Source organism: Bombina bombina, chromosome 4 (assembly GCF_027579735.1).
Source record: "Bombina bombina isolate aBomBom1 chromosome 4, aBomBom1.pri, whole genome shotgun sequence".
Lineage (NCBI taxonomy): Eukaryota > Metazoa > Chordata > Amphibia > Anura > Bombinatoridae > Bombina > Bombina bombina.
This window is the reverse complement of record NC_069502.1, coordinates 803,882,655-803,906,854: the sequence shown is the minus strand read 5'-3', so window position 1 is coordinate 803,906,854 and position 24,200 is coordinate 803,882,655. Positions and strand designations below refer to the sequence as shown.

Here is a 24,200-nt window from a genome sequence, read left to right as displayed (position 1 = left end):
ATGCAGCTCAAAAGGAGATCCCTCTAGGTCTAGATTTTAGGCTAATAATGCAAAAAGTTTGTTGATGTTAGATGTGTACTTGTGAGTGTGTACATCTGTACTGTGTATAGTGTGTTGTGTGATCAGTGTGTACGTCTGTACTGTGTATAGTGTGTTGTGTGAATCTGGTGTGTGTATTGTTAGTAAGAATGGAACTGGTTGAGAAATACATTAAGAAATATGCCTCTGTCACATTTATTACATGTGCAGAAGATCCATTGACACGTCAGTTTTATAATGTAATTAAACAATGTGAAAAGCACAATAATGAACTAAGTAGAAAACTGTTTCAGAAAGACATAGAAAAAAGAGAGCTAAGTAATTTACTAAGTATGTTTCTAAGAATAAAAGAGATTGCTGAACAGAAAGATTTGGAATGGAAGGCAGAATGAACTGATATCATAGAACAGCTGGATAAACTTGGTCAATCTATTATGGCTGTTGCTAGTCACTCTGAAAAGAGATGTGAGTGTGATACACTGAGTGAAGAGATAGACAAACTTACTAAACTGAATGCTGAGCTACAAGAGAGGCTTAATGAATGTGAAGTGAGGTGTGGCATGGGAGAACAATTAGTAACATGTATGGAACAAAAGGAAATGCAGAGAGAGAATGTTATTGCATCACTTAAGGCAGATTTATGGGAGTCTGAATCACAGCTTTTAAATAAGGAACAATGTATCTTGTCTCTTAAAGCACAGGGGATACAAGACAAATGCAACTGTTACAGGAGTAGTCTAGCACATGTGTGTCCTTTAGAAGTAGATGGTAATGAAAGTCAAACTATAGAACTAGATGGACAAACCCCTAACATTCCTGACAGTTCTTTGTTAACTTTAAACCAGGTCCCCTCTATTCTAACTCCTCAAATAGAATGCATACAAAGTAACCACCAATTACAAACTAAAGTAAATAATCATAGTAACTCTGCCCCCCTTACAATACAAGACCGTAATAATTTGTGCCATATTTTAGGTCACTTTGATACCTCCACACCACCTGTAATCCTTTCTAATAAGTTAGAAGCTGTTATTACTCAGTATAATTTAGGCAACAGAGATGCCTGTGCTTTGCTTCGGGCCTGGTTGCCATCACAAGTAGCTGCACAGCTAAGGGCACCAGTAGGCACCCATAAAGGAGTGTCTCCTGATATTGATGCAAACTGGGGAAATTCAGGGGACAGATTAAAGGAATTACAGTATGTTATGTGTTGTCGTGATGCCAGAGGTACCAGTGCCATAGCAAATGCAAGTTTAAAGGAAGGAGATGACCCGATTTTGTTTTGTACTGAGTACCTTGCACTGTATAAGATAACTTATAACTGCCCTAACATGTCCCCAGATGATGCAGATTTTCTGTATTCTATGGCAAATAAATGCACATTAATTGACAGTAGTACAAGAATCACTCTTAGAAATGCCAGCTCCTATACAAACTTTGTTAACATACTTAAAGACTGGTTTAAAGACTCCAAGCATAAGAATGCTACTCACAATAATATATCTATGCTAACTGAGAGTCAGGGAAAGCAGAGATTTTTGAGACGTTGTTTTAAATGTGGAAAGTTTGGGCACATCATGAGGGAATGTGTGACATCAATGAGAGATATCAGGAATAAAAATTACATTATGAGGCAGAACAAAATATCATATTTAAGTAAGGAAGGAAAATACAGTGCTATATTTGAAGGTGAAAAGGAACAGAATATATCTTCTTTAACAAAGAAAGAAATAATAGAAGAACCTACTAGGGAGGAAACTTGCAAAGAGCCCCCATCTAAAAAAGACTTTCAGCAAAATTGCAAAGAGCCCCAATCTAAAAAAGAAGGGACAAATGTTCCATTTCAGATGCCTTACATAAACTGGCCATTTTGGGCACTGTTTAATTATACACAATTGGCAATGCATCTATTGATATACAATTTAGCTCAGCCTGTGTATATTGCCTATTAATTGCAGAAATCTGTCTCTATTCTCTACATTCTATTACCCTGTATTCCATGTATAGTGATGGTAGAATTTTACTTTAGGCAAGTAGAGATTTATTTTGTTTCATTTATTTACTTTGTATATATGTCTATATTAATGCTATGTTTCTTTTTTTTTAGGGCTATTACTTGAAGAGAAGTGAACTTTGTACAGTCTACTTCTAGAAATTAAGAGTTTTGTAATTGTTTATTTTTATTCACAGGTTGTTGCTATTCATGAATAAAATGTTTATAGTATAAAGAAATGCATTTCCCCCTTTTTCTTAAAGACCACGTGGTACTTTATGATGAGCTCATCAGTTACATAAATGTAATATAGCCACAATGAATTGTTTGCAAACATTTGATCATAACCAGTTTATTTTAAAAGTCATGGTTTCAAGTACTGTTTTATATGTATGTTATTTTGTTTGTGTTATTAATGTCATGAACTAACAATTCTGATTACTTACAGAAGCAACCTATACCATCACCCAAAGAAGCACAAATCATTTACTGTAGAGAAGACTAGATATTTTAAATTGGATAATTTAATGCAAAATCCAAATTTAGTTATTTAAGAAAGCTGTTATATTGAAAGAGAACAGCAACATGTTTTGTGTGACTACTGTTTTTATGTTGTGTTTGTTCTGTGTTGTCTCTGTTTTATATGTGTAAAATGAATTATTGTTATTTTTTGTAATATGGTTCCTTTTCTATCAAGGAACCAAACGGGGGATCCCTTCACTACCATTTTTGTATTTTAAGGACATTTTTTATTCACTACCATTTTTGTATTTTTAAGGACATTTTTTATTCACTACCATTTTTGTATTTTGAAGGACATTTTTTATTCACTACCATTTTTGTATTTTAAGGACATTTTTTATTCACTACCATTTTTTTATTGTTAAGGACATTTTGTATTCACTACCATTTTTGTATTTTTAAGCACATTTTTATTTTTTTCTCTTTTTGCCTTTTTCTATCACAATAGGTAACATTTTTTTAAATGCTTCCGTATTAGTTTTTTTATTTTTAAATCTGTTTTGCCACACTGGGCAATGTTTTTCAGTAAAAAAAATTTTCATAAGCCAGTTATGTTTAAAGAGTATAACATTGTCTACTTATAGGTTTAAGTGCTGACCAGTAGATTATAAGACTGTGTGCATGCCTTGAAGCAGATAATGATACTATGATTTAATGTTAAAATGACATTAGTATACATGTTTTGCAAAGCTATAGGCTACGTTTTGTTTATGACCTCAGATAGCAAGTATTTTGTATTAATAAATTATAATCTGTCACATATGTATAACATTCAAATCTCACAATGTGCTAGAAAATAATTTGCAAAGTTCGAGCACTACTCCTAGCAGTAGTCATTAAGATTGTGTGTGATATGTAACAATTAATTTGTATCATATGTATAATTATTCTAAATATGCTGATGATTTGATATAAATCTCAGATTATTGTTAATTCTAACCGGGAAAAATATATATTGTATTTGTAAAATTTATCTAATCATCCTATTCATAATGTTATTGATAGAATGTGCTACACATTGTAAGGGAATTGTATTTTAGTATTTATTTCATATTTAGAGTATGGATGTGAATGAATGGTTTTATTTCAGGTTGCCCCACTCACATAAGAAACTATAAAGTGAGCAGTACAACGTTATGATCATAAGTGATTTAATGATCAAAGAGGGGAATGTTGTATTTTATGAACACACCTAACTTTAATATCAGACTGTTATTTCCATGGACATTATTGAATAATGAAATGCTAAGGGACATTTGTCTACAACATCAAGGATACAAAGGGTTAAATGCACACTGGCCTACAGTTACCAGTTTATCCAGTTCAGAGGTGACAAGGCAGAGATAAGTGGAAATCTGATGAACCACTGTATATAAACAATAGATCAAAAGGATACCACAGGATTCACTAAGACATTTTACAACCCAATATTTAGCATTTCAGCACAGATGGCCATTTCATCACAGATGGTGTACAAGGCCCTGATTTTATCTCAGTTCCTATCACCAATAGCCTAAGGACGTCACATTCAACCCCCCTGATCTAATGATGTCATCTGGTCTCTGAAGAATTTATAGAGTGTGGGCTGGGCTGTGAGAAAGAATGAATGACTATATAAGTTAGCTGCCATTGTAGGCTAAGCAAGCTCTCTCTTCTCACTCACCTCTCCCCTTCCATCTCTCCCTCTCCCCTTTTCCAACTTCCCTTTCCTTCCCTTACGTTAGTTAGCAACTTGTTTCTATGTAAATACTTATTTTCTGTATAATAAAAGAAATAATTTCATCAAGCAGCGTCCTGATTTCCTAAGCTAAAGGTAATATTAGTGTGGAAATAGTAACTAAAAGTTAGCAGATTCTACAGTTTTTCATGCACAGATACAGGATTTTATATGGTTTGCATGTACAGATAAAAATATTTGTATGGTTTCCAAGCAGAGATGTGCATTTGTATGGTTTTCATGCACAGATACAGGCATTTGTAAGCAAGGTAAATAGTACTGAATAGAAGATACCAAACTACACTCTAACAACTATCTCCTGAAGTGGATAGTTAAAAATTTAAACTAAAAAAACCTTAAAGAGTGAGCGCTAATAAATATCAGCTATAGGTAAATATGGAATAATTGACACAATCACTACTTGCTAAATTCAACGTATACAACAGTATTTCATTGGTTATTTTAAAACCTGTTTAAAACCTATTTCCTAAAAAAGGCAGTATTTAAAATACAAGTTATTTTATCTTCTAAAAATACAATCATAAAATCACAATTCATATAGGATAACAATATAGAGTGCGCACTCTTAAAAACATGTAAAACTAAAAAAAAGGGGGGTCTTCCCTCTGGGGTTTAAATTAAGTGGGGCTATAGTCAGAACTAAGTAATGTTCCTTATTGGAGGGTCGCAAAAAGATATGGCTCGCACCTTCTGCTCTGAAGGCTCACTGAAATGCCACTTTTATTATGTGTTTATTCTTGCACTGTGTTTTAGCATCCAACACTTTAAACTCTCCTGTATGCAGCTTGTTGTCTGTGTTTTCTGTTACCTCTTTCTCCAGGTTCCTTTATGCAGTCAGAATCTCTTCCTGAAAGGTTACTATGTTAGCAGCTTTTTTCATCCGGTCCCTAATTGTGTAGGTGATCCGGTCTGTAATCACAACTTAGGGGTCATTAAGAAAGGCCTGCACAAGGCTGAAACTAGTTGAAATTGATTAGCTGCTGCTGGACTGATTACGAGTTTTGCAGTGAGGGGTGCGGTGCTAACTTGCACGTAATTGTCACTGCTCACTTACCTACACTTACCTACAGGTTTTTATAAACCCGGCGTTAAAAGACAAGAAGTGAGCGTAGAGCAAAATTGTGCTCCATACCTCACTCCAATACCAGCACTGCTTAAAGGGACACTGAACCCAAAATTTTTCTCTCATGATTCAGATAGAGCATGCAATTTTAAGCCACTTAATAATTTATTCCTATTCTCAATTTTTCTTCGTTCTCTTGCTATCTTTATTTTTAAAAGAAGACATCTAAGCTTTTTTTTTTATTCAGAACTCTGGACAGCACTTTTTTATTGGTGGTTGAGTTTATCCACCAATCGGCAAGAACAACCCAGGTTGATCACCAAAAATGGGCCGGCATCTAAACTTACTTTCTTGCATTTCAAATAAAGATACCAAGAGAATGAAGAAAATTTGATAATAGGAGTAAATTAGAAAGTTGCTTAAAATGTCATGCTCTATCTGAATCACAAAAGAAAACATTTGGGTACAGTGTCCCTTTAAGTCAGCAGTGAGCTGGTTGCTCGTGCACGATTTCCCCATAGACATCAATGGGGGGAGCCGGCTGAAAAAAAGCCTAACACCTGCAATAAAGAAGCGTAAAGCTCCGTAACGCAGCCCCATTGATTCCTATGGGGAAACAAAATGTATGTGTCACGCTCGGCCGCTGAGAAGCTCTGCAGTCCTCTCTGTGTGCTTGATTGACAGGTGTCTGAGCCACCCCTTCCTGATGATGTCACGACCAGGCTTTTTATTCCTGGCTTCCTGTTTCTCCAGTGCCCGTTCGTTTGTTCCTCTTTGTGGCTTCTGTGAGGAATTCGCTGTGGAATCTCTCTAACTGCTGCTTTTCTGTTGCCAATCTCTTCAAGGACTGACTATGCTGGGTTAACCTTCAACTTCCTGATTACCTGTTTCCAAACAATGCAAGTACTGTTTATTCTGTGAAACTTTCTAACTGCATGTTTACCTGTTTCCAAACTCTGCAAATACAGTTTATTCAGTGTAAACCTTCAAACTGCTTGATATCCTGTTGCCAAACTCAGCAAGTACTGATTAATCTGTGTTAACCTTCAAACTACCTGTTTAACTGTTGCAAACTCTGCAAGGACTGACTATTCAGTGTTAACCCTCAAACTGCCTGATATACTGTTGCAAATTCTGCAAGTTCTGACTACACAGTGTACTGCCAAACTCTGCAAATACTGTTTATTCTGTGAAACTTTCAATCTGCATGTTTGCCTGTTTCCAAACTCTGCAAATACAGTTTATTCAGTGTAAACCTTCAAACTGCTTGATATCCTGTTGCCAATCTCAGCAAGTACTGATTAATCTGTGTTAACCTTCAAACTACCTGATTACCTGTAGCAAACTCTGCAAGTTCTGACTACACAGTGTTAACCCTCAAACTGCCTGATTACCTGTTGCAAACTCTGCAAAGACTGACTACACAGTGTTAACCCTCAAACTGCTTGATAACAAATTTCCTACTCCTGCATTATTAACTGTTTCTTGTTTTACCCTTCTTCTGTCTGAGTATAAGTGGAGTATCCCTGCTCTCCTGATTCTGTGTAAGACATTTCCTGAAACCAGTTCCTTATTCAAAAGTCTATCTGGCTGATATCTTGAATTACTTTGGGCACAGGCTAACCCTGCTCCATATCATGAGTACATTGTTTTTTGGAGGTTGTCGTAGGGTCACGTCCTGGATTAAACTCAGAGTGCAAGGGTGTTGTTTAAGTTCGCCCTAGCATTTGGGACTTCTTCTGGACATTTCCTAACCTGACAGTACAAACGGGCCATAATATGGACCCTGATGAGTTATCCAGGGCTGTGGCTCTACAAGGGCAACTTCTAGGAAATCATTCCGCTCATTTGCAATCTTTGGATTTAAAGCTTGACCAGATTACTGCTCTGCTACATAACCTCTCCGCTCTTTCTCAAGCTACGGCGACTCCTGCTGCCGCTGCTACTAGCCCCAATGCTGTCTTTAATCCACCTCAACCTGTTGGACAGAATATACCACAAATCCCACTTCCAGATAAATATGACGGTAATCCTGAAGAATGCTGTGAATTCCTTAATCAATGTCGTTTACACTTCAGAAACAATCCTCAAGTTTTTTCCAATTCTACTTCCAAAATGACCTTTATTATTTCCCTCATGAAGGGTAAGGCTCTAGCCTGGGTGTCCCCTCTTTTAGAGAAGAATAATCCTTTACTACAGGATGTGGAATTATTTGTGTCCATTTTTTCTTCTGTTTTTGACAAGCCTGGGAGGTCTGCAGCTGCTGAGGCAGGATTGTTGGATCTAAGACAGGGATCCCTTTCGGTAGCTCAATATGCTATTGAATTCAGGACTTTAGCCGCAGAAACCGATTGTAACCATGGAGCCTTACGGGCAGCCTTTCGCAAAGGACTTTGCGAATGCCTTAAGGATGAACTTGTATTTCGGGAACTCCCCGATTCATTGGAGGGTCTTATCAATTTATGTATTACTCTTGACGCCCGGCATTCTGAACGTCTTCAGGAGAGAGATAGGAATCGGAGATCCTTTGTTAAATCTTCTTTTCGTCCTCCTATTCGAACCTCAAGTCTTTCTAATAATAATTCCCAATCTCCTGAGTCTGTGGAACCCATGGAAGTAGGAGCTATTAAATTGTCAGAAGCTGAACGCCATAGAAGGCGTACTCTTGGGTTATGTCTGTATTGTGGTACCAAAGGACATTTACTGAAGGGCTGTCCTATCCGGCCAGTAAAAGCCAAGGCTTAACTTTTGATAGAGGGACAGAGTTAAGCCAGAATCCCATGTCTTCCCTCAATTCTAAACTTTTTGTTCCTGTAACTAACTATCACTTTTGGAAACACCAAGTTTCGAGCTCAAGCTCTCATCGATTCTGGAGCTGCTGGAGTTTTCATTGATTCAAACTTTGCTGACTCTCTCAGGATTCCTCTTCAAGCCAAGAAACAGTTAATTAAGGTAACTACTGTTAGTGGAAAGCATCTAGGTTCTGGTATCATACATCATTCTACCATTCCTCTTCTTTTGTCTGTGGGCATACTTCATTCTGAAATTATTCGTTTTGATGTCATCTCTTTTCCCCACATACCATTGATTCTGGGGTTACCTTGGTTGCAGCTTCATGATCCAGTTTTCTCATGATCTAAAGGAGAACTTATTTCCTGGGTAACCACCTGTTTCAAACATTGCCTGCCTGTATTTTAAGGACATTTTTTATTCACTACCATTTTTGTATTTTTAAGGACATTTTTTATTCACTACCATTTTTGTATTTTGAAGGACATTTTTTATTCACTATCATTTTTGTATTTTAAGGACATTTTTTATTCACTACCATTTTTTTATTGTTAAGGACATTTTGTATTCACTACCATTTTTGTATTTTTAAGCACATTTTTATTTTTTTCTCTTTTTGCCTTTTTCTATCACAATAGGTAACATTTTTTTAAATGCTTCCGTATTAGTTTTTTTATTTTTAAATCTGTTTTGCCACACTGGGCAATGTTTTTCAGTAAAAAAAATTTCATAAGCCAGTTATGTTTAAAGAGTATAACATTGTCTACTTATAGGTTTAAGTGCTGACCAGTAGATTATAAGACTGTGTGCATGCCTTGAAGCAGATAATGATACTATGATTTAATGTTAAAATGACATTAGTATACATGTTTTGCAAAGCTATAGGCTACGTTTTGTTTATGACCTCAGATAGCAAGTATTTTGTATTAATAAATTATAATCTGTCACATATGTATAACATTCAAATCTCACAATGTGCTAGAAAATAATTTGCAAAGTTCGAGCACTACTCCTAGCAGTAGTCATTAAGATTGTGTGTGATATGTAACAATTAATTTGTATCATATGTATAATTATTCTAAATATGCTGATGATTTGATATAAATCTCAGATTATTGTTAATTCTAACCTGGAAAAATATATATTGTATTTGTAAAATTTATCTAATCATCCTATTCATAATGTTATTGATAGAATGTGCTACACATTGTAAGGGAATTGTATTTTAGTATTTATTTCATATTTAGAGTATGGATGTGAATGAATGGTTTTATTTCAGGTTGCCCCACTCACATAAGAAACTATAAAGTGAGCAGTACAACGTTATGATCATAAGTGATTTAATGATCAAAGAGGGGAATGTTGTATTTTATGAACACACCTAACTTTAATATCAGACTGTTATTTCCATGGACATTATTGAATAATGAAATGCTAAGGGACATTTGTCTACAACATCAAGGATACAAAGGGTTAAATGCACACTGGCCTACAGTTACCAGTTTATCCAGTTCAGAGGTGACAAGGCAGAGATAAGTGGAAATCTGATGAACCACTGTATATAAACAATAGATCAAAAGGATACCACAGGATTCACTAAGACATTTTACAACCCAATATTTAGCATTTCAGCACAGATGGCCATTTCATCACAGATGGTGTACAAGGCCCTGATTTTATCTCAGTTCCTATCACCAATAGCCTAAGGACGTCACATTCAACCCCCCTGATCTAATGATGTCATCTGGTCTCTGAAGAATTTATAGAGTGTGGGCTGGGCTGTGAGAAAGAATGAATGACTATATAAGTTAGCTGCCATTGTAGGCTAAGCAAGCTCTCTCTTCTCACTCACCTCTCCCCTTCCATCTCTCCCTCTCCCCTTTTCCAACTTCCCTTTCCTTCCCTTACGTTAGTTAGCAACTTGTTTCTATGTAAATACTTATTTTCTGTATAATAAAAGAAATAATTTCATCAAGCAGCGTCCTGATTTCCTAAGCTAAAGGTAATATTAGTGTGGAAATAGTAACTAAAAGTTAGCAGATTCTACAGTTTTTCATGCACAGATACAGGATTTTATATGGTTTGCATGTACAGATAAAAATATTTGTATGGTTTCCAAGCAGAGATGTGCATTTGTATGGTTTTCATGCACAGATACAGGCATTTGTAAGCAAGGTAAATAGTACTGAATAGAAGATACCAAACTACACTCTAACAACTATCTCCTGAAGTGGATAGTTAAAAATTTAAACTAAAAAAACCTTAAAGAGTGAGCGCTAATAAATATCAGCTATAGGTAAATATGGAATAATTGACACAATCACTACTTGCTAAATTCAACGTATACAACAGTATTTCATTGGTTATTTTAAAACCTGTTTAAAACCTATTTCCTAAAAAAGGCAGTATTTAAAATACAAGTTATTTTATCTTCTAAAAATACAATCATAAAATCACAATTCATATAGGATAACAATATAGAGTGCGCACTCTTAAAAACATGTAAAACTAAAAAAAAGGGGGGTCTTCCCTCTGGGGTTTAAATTAAGTGGGGCTATAGTCAGAACTAAGTAATGTTCCTTATTGGAGGGTCGCAAAAAGATATGGCTCGCACCTTCTGCTCTGAAGGCTCACTGAAATGCCACTTTTATTATGTGTTTATTCTTGCACTGTGTTTTAGCATCCAACACTTTAAACTCTCCTGTATGCAGCTTGTTGTCTGTGTTTTCTGTTACCTCTTTCCCCAGGTTCCTTTATGCAGTCAGAATCTCTTCCTGAAAGGTTACTATGTTAGCAGCTTTTTTCATCCGGTCCCTAATTGTGTAGGTGATCCGGTCTGTAATCACAACTTAGGGGTCATTAAGAAAGGCCTGCACAAGGCTGAAACTAGTTGAAATTGATTAGCTGCTGCTGGACTGATTACGAGTTTTGCAGTGAGGGGTGCGGTGCTAACTTGCACGTAATTGTCACTGCTCACTTACCTACACTTACCTACAGGTTTTTAAAAACCCGGCGTTAAAAGACAAGAAGTGAGCGTAGAGCAAAATTGTGCTCCATACCGCACTCCAATACCAGCACTGCTTAAAGGGACACTGAACCCAAAATTTTTCTCTCATGATTCAGATAGAGCATGCAATTTTAAGCCACTTAATAATTTATTCCTATTCTCAATTTTTCTTCGTTCTCTTGCTATCTTTATTTTTAAAAGAAGACATCTAAGCTTTTTTTTTTATTCAGAACTCTGGACAGCACTTTTTTATTGGTGGTTGAGTTTATCCACCAATCGGCAAGAACAACCCAGGTTGATCACCAAAAATGGGCCGGCATCTAAACTTACTTTCTTGCATTTCAAATAAAGATACCAAGAGAATGAAGAAAATTTGATAATAGGAGTAAATTAGAAAGTTGCTTAAAATGTCATGCTCTATCTGAATCACAAAAGAAAAAATTTGGGTACAGTGTCCCTTTAAGTCAGCAGTGAGCTGGTTGCTCGTGCACGATTTCCCCATAGACATCAATGGGGGGAGCCGGCTGAAAAAAAGCCTAACACCTGCAATAAAGAAGCGTAAAGCTCCGTAACGCAGCCCCATTGATTCCTATGGGGAAACAAAATGTATGTGTCACGCTCGGCCGCTGAGAAGCTCTGCAGTCCTCTCTGTGTGCTTGATTGACAGGTGTCTGAGCCACCCCTTCCTGATGATGTCACGACCAGGCTTTTTATTCCTGGCTTCCTGTTTCTCCAGTGCCCGTTCGTTTGTTCCTCTTTGTGGCTTCTGTGAGGAATTCGCTGTGGAATCTCTCTAACTGCTGCTTTTCTGTTGCCAATCTCTTCAAGGACTGACTATGCTGGGTTAACCTTCAACTTCCTGATTACCTGTTTCCAAACAATGCAAGTACTGTTTATTCTGTGAAACTTTCTAACTGCATGTTTACCTGTTTCCAAACTCTGCAAATACAGTTTATTCAGTGTAAACCTTCAAACTGCTTGATATCCTGTTGCCAAACTCAGCAAGTACTGATTAATCTGTGTTAACCTTCAAACTACCTGTTTAACTGTTGCAAACTCTGCAAGGACTGACTATTCAGTGTTAACCCTCAAACTGCCTGATATACTGTTGCAAATTCTGCAAGTTCTGACTACACAGTGTACTGCCAAACTCTGCAAATACTGTTTATTCTGTGAAACTTTCAATCTGCATGTTTACCTGTTTCCAAACTCTGCAAATACAGTTTATTCAGTGTAAACCTTCAAACTGCTTGATATCCTGTTGCCAATCTCAGCAAGTACTGATTAATCTGTGTTAACCTTCAAACTACCTGATTACCTGTAGCATACTCTGCAAGTTCTGACTACACAGTGTTAACCCTCAAACTGCCTGATTACCTGTTGCAAACTCTGCAAAGACTGACTACACAGTGTTAACCCTCAAACTGCTTGATAACAAATTTCCTACTCCTGCATTATTAACTGTTTCTTGTTTTACCCTTCTTCTGTCTGAGTATAAGTGGAGTATCCCTGCTCTCCTGATTCTGTGTAAGACATTTCCTGAAACCAGTTCCTTATTCAAAAGTCTATCTGGCTGATATCTTGAATTACTTTGGGCACAGGCTAACCCTGCTCCATATCATGAGTACATTGTTTTTTGGAGGTTGTCGTAGGGTCACGTCCTGGATTAAACTCAGAGTGCAAGGGTGTTGTTTAAGTTCGCCCTAGCATTTGGGACTTCTTCTGGACATTTCCTAACCTGACAGTACAAACGGGCCATAATATGGACCCTGATGAGTTATCCAGGGCTGTGGCTCTACAAGGGCAACTTCTAGGAAATCATTCCGCTCATTTGCAATCTTTGGATTTAAAGCTTGACCAGATTACTGCTCTGCTACATAACCTCTCCGCTCTTTCTCAAGCTACGGCGACTCCTGCTGCCGCTGCTACTAGCCCCAATGCTGTCTTTAATCCACCTCAACCTGTTGGACAGAATATACCACAAATCCCACTTCCAGATAAATATGACGGTAATCCTGAAGAATGCTGTGAATTCCTTAATCAATGTCGTTTACACTTCAGAAACAATCCTCAAGTTTTTTCCAATTCTACTTCCAAAATGACCTTTATTATTTCCCTCATGAAGGGTAAGGCTCTAGCCTGGGTGTCCCCTCTTTTAGAGAAGAATAATCCTTTACTACAGGATGTGGAATTATTTGTGTCCATTTTTTCTTCTGTTTTTGACAAGCCTGGGAGGTCTGCAGCTGCTGAGGCAGGATTGTTGGATCTAAGACAGGGATCCCTTTCGGTAGCTCAATATGCTATTGAATTCAGGACTTTAGCCGCAGAAACCGATTGTAACCATGGAGCCTTACGGGCAGCCTTTCGCAAAGGACTTTGCGAATGCCTTAAGGATGAACTTGTATTTCGGGAACTCCCCGATTCATTGGAGGGTCTTATCAATTTATGTATTACTCTTGACGCCCGGCATTCTGAACGTCTTCAGGAGAGAGATAGGAATCGGAGATCCTTTGTTAAATCTTCTTTTCGTCCTCCTATTCGAACCTCAAGTCTTTCTAATAATAATTCCCAATCTCCTGAGTCTGTGGAACCCATGGAAGTAGGAGCTATTAAATTGTCAGAAGCTGAACGCCATAGAAGGCGTACTCTTGGGTTATGTCTGTATTGTGGTACCAAAGGACATTTACTGAAGGGCTGTCCTATCCGGCCAGTAAAAGCCAAGGCTTAACTTTTGATAGAGGGACAGAGTTAAGCCAGAATCCCATGTCTTCCCTCAATTCTAAACTTTTTGTTCCTGTAACTAACTATCACTTTTGGAAACACCAAGTTTCGAGCTCAAGCTCTCATCGATTTTGGAGCTGCTGGAGTTTTCATTGATTCAAACTTTGCTGACTCTCTCAGGATTCCTCTTCAAGCCAAGAAACAGTTAATTAAGGTAACTACTGTTAGTGGAAAGCATCTAGGTTCTGGTATCATACAGCATTCTACCATTCCTCTTCTTTTGTCTGTGGGCATACTTCATTCTGAAATTATTCGTTTTGATGTCATCTCTTTTCCCCACATACCATTGATTCTGGGGTTACCTTGGTTGCAGCTTCATGATCCAGTTTTCTCATGATCTAAAGGAGAACTTATTTCCTGGGTAACCACCTGTTTCAAACATTGCCTGCAAAATCCCTCTAAACCATCTTGTCCTGTCGAAGCTATGGTGGAAGTTCCTGATTTATTGCCTAATTACTATCATGCCTTTAGTGATGTGTTTTCTAAAAAGGAGGCTGAGATGTTACCTCCACACTGGATATTTGACTGTCCTATCGAATTGTATGCAGGGGCTCCTCTACCTAAGGGAAGGACTTATCCCCTCTCTCGTCAAGAAAATGTCTCTCTTGAGGAATACATAAAGGACAACTTAGCCAGAGGATTTATTCGTCCTTCCTCATCACCTGTGGGTGCGGGTTTTTTCTTCATTGGGAAAAAAAGATGGAGGTCTTCGTCCCTGAATTGATTATCGAGCCTTGAATCAGATTACTGTCAAAAACAGCTATCCTCTGCCGCTCATTTCTGAGTTATTTGATAGTCTTCAAGGTGCTTCTATTTTTTCCAAGTTAGATCTCTGTGGGGCCTACAATCTGGTCAGAATCCGTAAAGGAGATGAAAGGAAGACGGCATTTAACACTAGATTTGGTCACTACGAGTATCTAGTAATGCCATTCGGATTGTGCAATGCACCAGCAGTATTTCAGTACTTTGTTAACGAAATCTTAAGAGATTATCTAAATAAATTTGTTATCATTTATCTCAATAACATTCTGATCTATTCGAAAACATTACAGGAACATGTACATCATGTAAGACTGGAACTTCAGAGGTTACGAGACAATTCCCTGTTCACTAAATTGGAGAAATGCTCTTTTCATCAGAGTTCCATTCCCTTTTTGGGGTATATCATTTCTGAATCAGGTTTTGAGATGGATCCTGCTAAACTTTCGGCTATTAAGGATTGGCCCAGACCAACTACTCTCAAATCCCTGCAGAGGTTTCTTGGCTTTGCCAATTACTATAGAAAGTTTATAAACAATTTTGCTGACATCACGTCTCCACTCACTTCTCTTACTAAGAAAGGGCAAAATTGTAAGAACTGGTCCTCTTCGGCAGTACAGGCTTTTGAAACGCTAAAATCAGCATTTTCTTCTGCACCTCTTCTCAGTCATCCAATTCCTGATCTCCAGTTTATTTTGGAGGTTGACGCTTCCTCTATAGCAGCTGGAGCTGTTCTCTCCCAACGTGATCCGACTACCAGCAAGATACATCCTGTGGTGTTCTTTTCAAAAAAATTCAATCCTGCCGAGTTAAATTATGATGTGGGCAATAAGGAGCTTTTGGCTATAAAATTAGCTTTGGATGAATGGAGACATTGGTTAGAGGGTACCAGTCAACCTTTTTTCATTCTGACAGATCACAAGAATCTTTTATACCTCCAAACAGCTACACATCTCAATCCTCGTCAGGCTCAGTGGGCCTTGTTCTTCTCCAGGTTTAATTTTGTACTTTCCTATGTTCCTGGTTCAAAAAATTCCAAGGCAGATGCTTTATCTAGGCAGTTCCAATCTTCTGAACCTTCTCCATTGGATTCAGAACCTATACTACGTCCATTCAAAGTTTTGGCTCAAGTATCCTCTTTTCCAGTACAGGCTTTACATGCTGCTCAAGTCCGGGTACCATCTTCTTGCAAACTACCTTCTGGTATCCTGTATGTACCCAAAGGATTACGTCTTAAGCTTCTACGTTGGGCTCATGACAACATTTCAGCAGGTCATCCTGGAATAACCAATACATTGTGGAAACTGAAGCAGCATGTTTGGTGGTTCACTATGAGGAGGGATGTTAGGGATTATATTGCTGCTTGTAGTTCTTGTGCTTCGAACAAACAATCTTCTCATCGACCGTTTGCTCTATTACACCCTCTTCCTATTCCTCATTACCCTTGGTCTCACTTATCCATGGACTTTGTTACAGATCTTCCTGTTTCTGCTAGAAATACGACCATTTGGGTAGTGGTGGATCGGTTCTCCAAGTCTGCTCACTTCATACCTCTTCCAGGCTTGCCTTCAGCTCAAAGACTTTCTGAACTCTTTGTTCTACATATATCTCGTTAACATGGTTTTCCCACTGACATAGTCTCAGATCGTGGAGTCCAATTTGTTTCCAAATTTTGGAGGTCTTTTTGTAAGCACTTCGGAATCAACATATCTCTTTCTACTGCACATCATCCTCAATCCAACGGACAGACTGAGCGTGCAAATCAAGCCTTGGAATCTTTTCTTAGACATTATGTAGACCATCACCACTCCAACTGGTCTCAGTTATTGCCTTTGGCGGAATTAGCTCACAACTCACGTTATAACGCCTCATTACAGACCTCTCCCTTTAAGGCAGCTTTTGGATTTGCACCTAGAACCTTTCCTATGATTACCAGTTCTACTGAAGTCCCTGGAGCAGATCGTATAGTGAAAAATCTCAGTAACCACTGGCAACTCATTCGTCAAAATCTACTTTCTTCTTCCTTAAGACATAAGAAATATGCTGATCTCAGAAGGTGCAAGGCTCCTTTACTTCGTACTGGAGACAGAGTATTTTTATCCACCAGATTCATACGTCTAAAACAACCTTGTACTAAGTTGGGTCCTAAGTACATTGGACCTTTTCGAATTGTTTCCAAAGTTTGTTCTTCTGCATACCGCCTGGCCTTACCCAAGACTCTCAAGATCCATCCAGTGTTTCATGTCTCCCTACTCAAGCCAGTCATCTACAATCGGTACTCTATCAAGAGTAAACCATTTCAGTAGAGGGAACTTCTGAGTTTGAAGTCAGCCAGATTCTGGATTCCAAGTACGGGGAAATCGGCTGTACTACTTGGTCCATTGGAAGGGTTATCCTATCCTATCTCTGATCTTGGGAACCGGCCTCTCATGTTCATGCTCCAGCTCTTGTCAAGTCTTTTCACAAGAAATACCCTGCCAGGCCCGGTCGGGCCCCCCGGAGGGGTCCTTGAGGAGGGGGCACAGTCACGCTTGGCCGCTGGGAAGCTCTGCAGTCCTCTCTGTGTGCTTGATTGACAGGTGTCTGAGCCGCCCCTTCCTGATGTCACGACCAGGCTTTTTATTCCGGGCTTCCTGTTTCTCCAGTGCCCGTTTGTTTGTTCCTCTTTGTGGCTTCTGTGAGGAATTCGCTGTGGAATCTCTCTAACTGCTGCTTTTCTGTTGCCAATCTCTTCAAGGACTGACTATGCTGGGTTAACCTTCAACTTCCTGATTACCTGTTTCCAAACAATGCAAGTACTGTTTATTCTGTGAAACTTTCTAACTGCATGTTTACCTATTTCCAAACTCTGCAAATACAGTTTATTCAGTGTAAACCTTCAAACTGCTTGATATCCTGTTGCCAATCTCAGCAAGTAATGATTAATCTGTGTTAACCTTCAAACTACCTGTTTAACTGTTGCAAACTCTGCAAGGACTGACTATTCAGTGTTAACCCTCAAACTGCCTGATATACTGTTGCAAACTCTGCAAGTTCTGACTACACAGTGTACTGCCAAACTCTGCAAATACTGTTTATTCTGTGAAACTTTCAATCTGCATGTTTACCTGTTTCCAAACTCTGCAAATAGAGTTTAATCAGTGTAAAACTTCAAACTGCTTGATATCCTGTTGCCAATCTCAGCAAGTACTGATTAATCTGTGTTAACCTTCAAACTACCTGATTACCTGTAGCAAACTCTGCAAGTTCTGACTACACAGTGTTAACCCTCAAACTGCCTGATTACCTGTTGCTAACTTTGCAAGTTCTGACTACACAGTGTTAACCCTCAAACTGCCTGATAACAAATTTCCTACTCCTGCATTATTAACCGTTTCTTGTTTTACCCTTCTTCTGTCTGAGTATAAGTGGAGTATCCCTGCTCTCCTGATTCTATGTAAGACATTTCCTGAAACCAGTTCCTTATTCAGAAGTCTATCTGGCTGATATCTTGAATGACTTTGGGCACAGGCTAACCCTGCTCCATATCATGAGTACATTGTTTTTTGGAGGTTGTCATAGGGTCATGTCCTGGATTAAACTCAGAGTGTAAGGGTGTTGTTTAAGTTCGCCCTAGCATTTGGGTCTTCTTCTGGACATTTCCTAACCTGACAGTACAAACGGGCCATAATATGGACCCTGATGAGTTATCCAGGGCTGTGGCTCTACAAGGGCAACTTCTAGGAAATCATTCCGCTCATTTGCAATCTTTGGATTCCAAGCTTGACCAGATTACTGCTCTGCTACATAACCTCTCCGCTCCTTCTCAAGCTACGGCGACTCCTGCTGCCGCTGCTACTAGCTCCAATACTGTCTTTAATCCACCTCAACCTGTTGGACAGAATATACCACGAATCCCCCTTCCAGATAAATATGATGGTAATCCTGAAGAATGCTGTGGATTCCTTAATCAATGTTGTTTACACTTCAGAAACAATCCTCAAGTTTTTTCCAATTCTACTTCCAAAATGACCTTTATTATTTTCCTCATGAAGGGTAAGGCTCTAGCCTGGGTGTGCCCTCTTTTAGAGTAGAATGATCCTTTACTACAGGATGTGGAATTATTTGTGTCCATTTTTTCTTCTGTTTTTGACAAGCCTGGGAGGTCTGCAGCTGCTAAGGCAGGATTGTTGGATCTAAGACAGGGATCCCTTTCGGTAGCTCAATATGCTATTGAATTCAGGACTTTAGCCGCAGAAACCGATTGTAACCATGGAGCCTTACGGGCAGCCTTTCGCAAAGGACTTTGCGAATGCCTTAAGGATGAACTTGTATTTCGGGAACTCCCGATTCATTGGAGGGTCTTATCAATTTATGTATTACTCTTGACGCCCGGCATTCTGAACGTCTTCAGGAGAGAGATAGGAATCGGAGATCCTTTGTTAAATCTTCTTTTCGTCCTCCTATTCGAACCTCAAGTCTTTCTAATAATAATTCCCAATCTCCTGAGTCTGTGGAACCCATGGAAGTAGGAGCTATTAAATTGTCAGAAGCTGAACGCCATAGAAGGCGTACTCTTGGGTTATGTCTGTATTGTGGTACCAAAGGACATTTACTGAAGGGCTGTCCTATCCGGCCAGTAAAAGCCAAGGCTTAACTTTTGATAGAGGGACAGAGTTAAGCCAGAATCCCATGTCTTCCCTCAATTCTAAACTTTTTGTTCCTGTAACTATCACTTTTGGAAACACCAAGTTTCAAGCTCAAGCTCTCATCGATTCTGGAGCTGCTGGAGTTTTCATTGATTCAAACTTTGCTGACTCTCTCAGAATTCCTCTTCAAGCCAAGAAACAGTTAATTAAGGTAACTACTGTTACTAGGTTCTGGTATCATACAACATTCTACCATTCCTCTTCTTTTGTCTGTGGGCATACTTCATTCTGAAATTATTCGTTTTGATGTCATCTCTTTTCCCCACATACCATTGATTCTGGGGTTACCTTGGTTGCAGCTTCATGATCCAGTTTTCTCATGGTCTAAAGGAGAACTTATTTCCTGGGTAACCACCTGTTTCAAACATTGCCTGCAAAATCCCTCTAAACCATCTTGTCCTGTCGTAGCTATGGTGGAAGTTCCTGATTTATTGCCTAATTACTATCATGCCTTTAGTGATGTGTTTTCTAAAAAGGAGGCTGAGATGTTACCTTCACACCGGATATTTGACTGTCCTATCTATTGTATTCAGGGGCTCCTCTACCTAAGGGAAGGACCTATCCCCTCTCTCGTCAAGAAAATGTCTCTCTTGAGGAATACATAAAGGACAACTTAGCCAGAGGATTTATTCGTCCTTCCTCATCACCTGTGGGTGCAGGTTTTTTCTTCATTGGGAAAAAAAGATGGAGGTCTTCGTCCCTGTATTGATTATCGAGCCTTGAATCAGATTACTGTCAAAAACAGCTATCCTCTGCCGCTCATTTCTGAGTTATTTGATAGTCTTCAAGGTGCTTCTATTTTTTCCAAGTTAGATCTCCGTGGGGCCTAAAATCTGGTCAGAATCCGTAAAGGAGACAAAAGGAAGACGGCATTTAACACTAGATTTGGTCACTACGAGTATCTAGTAATGCCATTCGGATTGTGCAATGCACCAGCAGTGTTTCAGCACTTTGTTAACGAAATCTTCAGAGATTATCTAAATCAAGTTGTTATCATTTATCTCAATAACATTCTGATCTATCCGAAAACATTACAGGAACATGTACATCATGTAAGACTGGTACTTCAGAGGTTACGAGACAATTCCCTGTTCACTAAATTGGAGAAATTCTCTTTTCATCAGAGTTCCATTCCCTTTTTGGGGTATATCATTTCTGAATCAGGTTTTGAGATGGATCCTGCTAAACTTTCGGCTATCAAGGATTGGCCCAGACCAACTACTCTCAAATCCCTGCAGAGGTTTCTTGGCTTTGCCAATTACTATAGAAAGTTTATAAAGAACTTTGCTGACATCACGTCTCCGCTCACTTCTCTTACTAAGAAAGGGCAAAATTGTAAGAACTGGTCCCCTTCGGCAGTACAGGCTTTTGAAATGCTAAAATCAGCATTTTCTTCTGCACCTCTTCTCAGTCATCCAATTCCTGATCTCCAGTTTATTTTGGAGGTTGACGCTTCCTCTATAGCAGCTGGAGCTGTTCTCTCCCAACGTGATCCGACTACCAGCAAGATACATCCGGTGGTGTTCTTTTTGAAAAAATTCAATCCTGCCGAGTTAAATTATGATGTGGGCAATAAGGAGCTTTTGGCTATAAAATTAGCTTTGGATGAATGGAGGCATTGGTTAGAGGGTACCAGTCAACCTTTTTTCATTCTGACAGATCACAAGAATCTTTTATACCTCCAAACAGCTACACGTCTCAATCCTCGTCAGGCTCGGTGGGCCTTGTTCTTCTCCAGGTTTAATTTTGTACTTTCCTAGGTTCCTGATTCAAAAAATTCCAAGGCAGATGCTTTATCTAGGCAGTTCCAATCTTCTGAACCTTCTCCATTGGATTCAGAACCTATACTACGTCCAGTCAAAGTTTTGGCTCAAGTATCCTCTTTTCCAGTACAGGCTTTACATGCTGCTCAAGTCCGGGTACCATCTTCTTGCAAACTACCTTCTGGTATCCTGTATGTACCCAAAGGATTATGTCTTAAGCTTCTACGTTGGGCTCACGACAACATTTCAGCAGGTCATCCTGGAATAACCAATACATTGTGGAAACTGAAGCAGCATGTTTGGTGGTCCACTATGAGGAGGGATGTTAAGGATTATATTGCTGCTTGTAGTTCTTGTGCTTCGAACAAACAATCTTCTCATCGACCGTTTGCTCTATTACACCCTCTTCCTATTCCTATTCCTCATTACCCTTGGTCTCACTTATCCATGGACTTTGTTACAGATCTTCCTGTTTCTGCTGGAAATACGACCATTTGGGTAGTGGTGGATCGGTTCTCCAAGTCTGCTCACTTCATACCTCTTCCAGGCTTGCCTTCAGCTCAAAGACTTTCTGAACTCTTTGCTCTACATATATCTCGTTTACATGGTTTTCCCACTGACATAGTCTCAGATCGTGGAGTCCAATTTGTTTCCAAATTTTGGAGGTCTTTTTGTAAGCACTTCGGAATCAACATATCTCTTTCTACTGCACATCATCCTCAATCCAACGGACAGACTGAGCGTGTAAATAAAGCCTTGGAATCTTTTCTTAGACATTATGTAGACCATCACCACTCCAACTGGTCTCAGTTATTGCCTTTGGCGGAATTAGCTCACAACTCATGTTATAACGCCTCATTACAGACCTCTCCCTTTAAGGCAGCTTATGGATTTGAACCTAGAACCATTCCTATGATTACCAGTTCTACTGAAGTCCCTGGAGCAGATCGTATAGTGAAAAATCTCAGTAACCACTGGCAACTCATTCATCAAAATCTACTTTCTTCTTCCTTAAGACATAAGAAATATGCTGATCGCAGAAGGTGCAAGGCTCCTTTACTTCATACTGGAGACAGAGTATTTTTATCCACCAGATTCATACGTCTAAAACAACCTTGTACTAAGTTGGGTCCTAAGTACATTGGACCTTTTCGAATTGTTTCCAAAGTTTGTTCTTCTGCATACCGCCTGGCCTTCCTCAAGACTCTCAAGATCCATCCAGTGTTTCATGTCTCCCTACTCAAGCCAGTCATCTACAATTGGTAAACACACAAAGATGAACAGTGGCACTACTTAGACTTTTCCTCTTGTAATAAATCAAAATCAGAGGTGAGAGTTAGATTAATTTTACTGTATGTTAGAGGAAATGGTGCTTGTGCACAAATATAAATATATACACAAAGGAAGAATGGTATAAAGGATACCAGACTGCCCAAAGTATGCACTTACAGCACTCTAGGTCTGAACTAAAGATTGGGATTCCGTAACAGGATATTAAAATATAACTTTTATTGGTATTAAAGTTAAAAAACCAAAATTTGTTTGGTTGCTACACACACGATTAAAATTTGCTCCAGTGCTTGAATCAGTATAATGAGTTTCACATTAGATCACTATTCATGATAATTCGGCCTGAATAAATTCACTAGTTATAGTGATCTAAATAGTTCAATGAATCAACTTGCTAATGGTTACCAACAGAGTGTTCATCTGAATAGTAGAGCTTATATATAAATTCTGGTCAAGGTTATGTACTCTCAGCTATATAGGCTCCTGCTATCCTCATTCAATATAATGGATGATAGCAGAGTAAAAATTATTAATAATGATTATCCACAAATAGGGGTACTTGTGAATTAAATATTCACAAAAACGAGGGTTTGATCAATTCTAACCTGGGTTATAATTTTAACCTGTTTATTGGTATAAATAGTAATGTGTGCGTGCTTGGTGTTACTGTAGTTTTCGAAATTTCATTAGGTATATATTCCTAAAAATTGGAGTACAGTTATAATCACAATAAGCCTAGTTCTGTGTAGCCCAGACCTTCGATCTGGCCACTTTGGTTCACTAAAGTTATTAAATAGTTAGACCCTGATTAGTCCATATAGTAATGGCTGTAAAGGTTACTATGGATTAGGTTAATCCACCTTTATAAATTTTAGGCGTATGTTTCATGAAAAACTAAATCAACTGTCCCAGCGACTCCCAGATTTGTATCAGTTGACAAGTGTCCCAAAGTTTATTAACAGTGTCACAAATTATTATTATTCTGATCCAGTGTATGGAAATTCAGATTAATTGCCTTTTGGCGCAGCCACTGTTATGGTCACAAGTCTTATAATTATCAGTCCTCAGTTTGTAACATTCTTCTCATAGGGCATTTATACACTGGGTTTTATAACTACAGTTAAGTTTGGCATGCCCACTTTCAATAAATGTTTCTTATGATTTAGTTTCAATTAAATAACCGTGTTGTGATATCAATTAATTTCGAAAGCTCTGACAGCTGTGTTCAAAGTTAAAGCTCGGTCTGGCACAACTCAGATTATAAATATAGAGTTAACAGTCCATTTGTTTAATTCGCAACTAAGTTGCAGTTTGATATATATGTTTCGGTTTAAGCCCTGTGTGGTACAGCTAATGCTGTCACTATCAGGTAGTGTCAACCGCACTCATACGTTTGTAAGGTCTTACAATACACGCACATTCACACACTAATTAGATAGTTTAAGTTAAAACTGGCACAACCCAGTTATTGTAGTAATATCCACAATGTGGCAAATAATTTTTAAAGAAACTTAGTTAACTATTAATGGAATAAAGTCTGGCACAACCCCGGCTATATGGTATTAGCTCGTTATTGTATATATAGTAAGAAAGATTTTTCTATAAGCACCATGTAACGGTCCCTATTAGGTACCCTGACCAGATAGGTCAAATATCAAAGTTAAAGCTCTATAATTGCGGTAACCTTTTGCTCCACATGATTTTAGCGATACTGGGCTAGTTTAAAATACATAAAGAATAGAGCGTGAACGAGTTCAACACTCTCCC

The 24,200-nt window shown here is 38.5% G+C and overlaps 1 pseudogene; it reads left to right on the top strand.

Moving 5' to 3' along the window:
* The first annotated feature begins 140 nt into the window (after nucleotides 1-140).
* On the top strand, nucleotides 141-23,444 carry LOC128657881 (posterior protein-like; annotated as a pseudogene).
* The last annotated feature ends 756 nt before the right edge of the window (nucleotides 23,445-24,200 follow it).